The sequence below is a fragment of the Mirounga leonina genome, unplaced genomic scaffold (assembly GCF_011800145.1).
Source record: "Mirounga leonina isolate KUSES-001 unplaced genomic scaffold, KU_Mleo_1.0 Mir_173, whole genome shotgun sequence".
NCBI classification, from domain to species: Eukaryota; Metazoa; Chordata; class Mammalia; order Carnivora; family Phocidae; genus Mirounga; species Mirounga leonina.
The window spans coordinates 56,700,855-56,705,239 of record NW_023270447.1 but is presented as its reverse complement, the minus strand read 5'-3'; the positions used below and the strand labels follow the sequence as shown (position 1 = coordinate 56,705,239).

Below are 4,385 nucleotides of genomic sequence, written 5' to 3'. Positions count from 1 at the left end.
AGGGCAGAAGAGCCAGCAGATCCAACAGGGAGGGGAAGCAGGGAAGCTCAGGCCACCAGTTCATGAGTCAGCTCAGCTCTGGTGCTCCTGTCAGTTGGTCATGACACAGTGGCAGCTATGGAGGAGAGAAGGGGGCCTCTGGGACCAGAAGAGCTGGCCTCAAGCCCTGGTGCCCCCACTCACCAGCTCTGTGACCTCTGGCAAGCGACTTGACTTCTCAGAGCCTCAGTGTCCTCCTCTGTAAAATGGGGATAAGAGAATCCCCCCCCCCCCCCCCCCCCGTCTACCTAATGGGTTGTTGAGAGGATCAAAGGGAAAGAGGGTTTTCAAGTTGCTGTCAGTGGGCATTACCATTGTCGCCAACCACACAGCAGGCTGGTGGCAGAATCCAGCTCAATCCAGGTCTCCTGACTCCCAGACATTTGTCCTTACTCTTTCCTATCCCCTCATATTGACCAAGCCTAGGTTTTAGCCTGGTCTGGAGGCTGAGGGAGAGATTTGATGACCTCAAGTTTCTCAGCCCCCCAGGTCTGCCTGATTCAGCTCCAGGGACTGGGGAGCACGTGAGAACTGAGCCCTTGCTATGTTTACCTGATTCAGTGAGTGAGCAGCGAATGTGCTGATAAAACCATTCTTACCCGTGGAGCCCTTAACAGATCACTACAGGCTCAGTGCGAAGGGTGGGTGATGGAGAGGAGGCAGATAGAAGCTCCAGCCCTTGAGGAATGTGCAAACTCTCTGGGGAGGCGGGACACCCATATAAGAAATATTAACTACAAATATAGGGCAGAGCGTCCAAGATACCAGGTCTGGGTCTGTTCATAATAGCGACTCCAGGGCCTAATGCACATTGTCAGCAGTCAATAAATACCCGTCAAATGAAGGCATAAAGAGATGAATGAGTGGCACAGATAATCCTTGTATGTTATCCATCTGCCCCTTGGGATTCCCATGCTCCTAGGAGATTGGAGAAAGCTTGGTCTAACCTCAGACGGCTCAGCTGTCCCACAGTTGTTTGTCATGCTTCTCTGTCCCTGCTCATGAGAGAGTGAACTCCATGCCACATCAAACCATCAGTCCCACACACAAAACTTTGCCTTTTCCTTTTTCTAGAAAAATGTAATTGCCCTGGGAATTTTGCCATGTTTTGTCAGTTTGGCAATGCTCTGAGGGTGTCCCAGGGGAGGATTCCCAGGTTTGCCAACTTTTACAAGCTGCCCCATAGAACTAAATCCCCACCATCCCAACTCCGAGCTCCTGACCTGTGCCCCTCCCCAGCCTTCTGGAAAACATGGTCTAGAGAGCATCCACCCCCAACCCCTTCCTGACCCAATCCAAGGCTTTTCTCGCAGGAAGAGGGCTGCTGGTCTGCTTTCCCCTCTTTCAGGGAATTCCAAGTAATACAAAATTTTCTGTTTTTTCCCTTCCATGTTAATCTCTCTGGGCCCTGTGAATTCCCAGACAAGGTCCCAGAGGGTAGTGAGTCAGGTTCAGACTATGGGTAGAGAAGCCCTTTCTAACACTGAGCACTATCTAGATTGCTCAGAGGTGCTGAGCTCCCTGTCATAGGAGGTGTGCTAGCAGAGTGAGATCACAAAAGCTCCTTGTAGGTGCGGATGTGAATTCTCAGGTATTTATACAATGTGGGGGTTGGAAAGGGTATGAAGCCAGAAAGCAGGAGACTTGGATTTTCAGCCCCAGCTCTCTTACTGACAGTGTGGGCCTGGCCATGTCCCCGTCTGTCTCAGTGCCTCAGTTTCCCCACTTGCACAATGGGTGCAGAGCCCAGGACAGGGAGGTCAGAGTGCTCTTTTAGGGTCCTGATTGCTCTGAGCCACGGTGATTTTCTGGTATCTCAAGAGTGGAAGGTGATTTGTTTTTTCTGCAATTGGAACTGAGTGTCAAGTTTGTGGCCAGTTGAGAATGACTGGGTCTTCTTATCTCTCTGGCTCCAGGCCCAGTTGGGGCTCCGTCTGGCTGTAGCAGACAGGGAAGGAGCACCCCAGACCCTCCTCTGGCCTGCGGAGAAAGTGGAACAAGCTCTCAGCATCCTGCTGTTGTGGCCCAGCCAGGCAGGGCCTGGCCTCCCCAGCCTGGGAAGAGCCAGGATGGCAGGGGCATGGGGCCGTGCGGCCTCTGTATGGGGGTGGGGAAGAATGGGGAGCATCTGTCTGCATCTTTGTGCTGCCTGGTGCCAAGCTCTGCCCTGGGGATGGGACTGGGGTTTGAAGCTCACTCCTGTCTGTCTTCCTTTTGCTGGCAGACTCCATGAGAGGATTTGGGAAAGGATGGCTCTCTCTGACTCTCATTGAGATTGGCCCAAATATTCCAAAAATTTTCCCATCTAAGGTCTCCCAAGAACCCTTTACTTATTAGCAAACATACTGTGAACATGCCAGGCTTTGTGCTGGGCCCCGAGAAGTAGCAGCGAATAAGGAAGAAATAGCCTTCGGCTCTGGCCCAACAGCACACCCATTGCCCACCCCCAGCAGCTTCTAGGGCCATGGCCAACTTCAAGCACACGTCCATTGCCAGCACGCTGGAGGGCCTGCAGCGCGGCCTGCTGGGGGAGGTCATCAAGCACTTGGAGCAGAAGGATTCTGCCTTGTGGCCCTGAAGTTCCTTAGGCCTCCGAGGAACACCTGAAGCAACCCTACACTGACCTGAAGGACCGTCCATTGTGTGTGGGGCTAGAGACAAACATGAACACAGGGCCGGTTGCGGCCATGGTCTGGGAAGGGCTGCAGGTGCTCAGACACATGCCCGGGGAGACCAGTCCAGGGGGATGCAATCTGGGCACCATTCACGGGGACTTCTGCACTCGTGTTGGAAGAACATCGTTCTTAGTGGTGATTCAGGAAACAGTGCTGAAAAGAAATCAGCCTACAGCTTATGTCGCCCAAAGAACTGGTGACTCCCAGTCTTGTGCTTTCAACCAGATCTATGAATAATGGGGGGACAAAGCAGCAGTCCCCTCTGCCCAGTGCTTGGAGTGTCCCCTAACACAGCTCTTCATTCCATGGACTTGGAAGCTGTAGGATCAACCTTTCTTTTCTACTATCTATTTGCCAGTGAAGTCTTTGGAAACTGGGGGAAAGAAAGAAAGGGAATGGGGGATGGGGGGCAGAGGAAAAAGAGAGGAAGGAAGTAGGGAGGGAGGGTGGGAGAGAGGGAGGGAGAAAAAAAGAGAAAGGATGGAAGAAGAAAAGAGAAAGAACTGAGAGAAAGAGAGAAAAAGGAAGAAAGGGGGGTTCTATCTCCTGTCCAAATTCCAGCTAAGTCGCCACTGTCCCAGGAAAGGCTTCCTAGACAGACACGCTGGGTTAGAGCCCTCCCTGTGCTCCCCGCTGTCAGGCATCCCCCTCATAACTGAACTCCGAGTGCCCCCCACCCCACCCCCTGCAGACTGTAAGCTGTCCGTCTGGGTGGGGACTGGGTAGGGAGAGGGCAGTGAACGTGGGGCAGAGGGACTGAACTCCTGGTAAATGTCTGAGATCCTTAGCCCTGCATTCCAGGTCTACCACAACTCCCACTCCTCATTTGGGCTATTCTCTTCCTCTCCCCAAATTCTCCAGCATTAGCTGGAGGAGCTACACTCCCTCTGGCCTCCAAGCCTTTCCATATGCGGTGCCTTCCACCATGGCTGTCCTCCCCCTTCACGAAGTCCAGATGCCCTTCCAGTCCAGCGGACGGGGCCTGAGGACAGGAACGCTGGGCAGTGAAGGCTCATTAGGGCTGCAGGGCTGACTGGTTGTTTCCAGGGCTTTCTTTGTCCCAAATGCTCCCTCGGTGACTCAGAGGTTTGCCATGAATAATAAAGGTCACTGGACCAAAGAAAACGAAAGAAGGCTCAGGTCAATAAAGTGGATATTGTTTCTCTGGGTTGTGGGGAACTCCACTCTCTCCACTGTGAACATTCTCCGAGCCCCACCTCTGCTGGTTGTCCTAAAGCCCACCCTTCCTTCTGCCCTCTCAACTCCGTGCCTTTCCCCTGCCACAGGTTCCTGGAGTTAATTTGGGATCAATAGGATCTCTGCCTGAGGTCCAGCGTTCAAGTCCTTACGCTTGATTAATTCATTCATATATTATTCCCTTTGGGCTGGTCACTGGGGGTACAAGACTGTCAGTCTCTGGAGAGAGACATGTAGACAGACAATTGCAGGTTCATGTCACAGAGGGGATCACAGGGGCTGAAGAAGAGGGGATAAGGGGGCTTTTTCAGAGGATGTGCTATCTACACTTACGCCTGTAGGATGATAGGACTTGGCAGGCAAAGGGGCAGGGAGTGTCCCGCGCAAAGGAGCGGGTCTTCAAGAGCAAAGCAGGCCTGGAAGCAAGAGAAGGACCCGCCCCAGGTCCTGGAGCTGCACAGTGTGAACTGAGTG

The 4,385-nt window shown here is 53.0% G+C and overlaps 1 pseudogene; it reads left to right on the top strand.

Moving 5' to 3' along the window:
• Positions 1-2,503: 2,503 nt before the first annotated feature.
• Positions 2,504-2,951, top strand: LOC118018979 (annotated as a pseudogene).
• Positions 2,952-4,385: the final 1,434 nt, after the last annotated feature.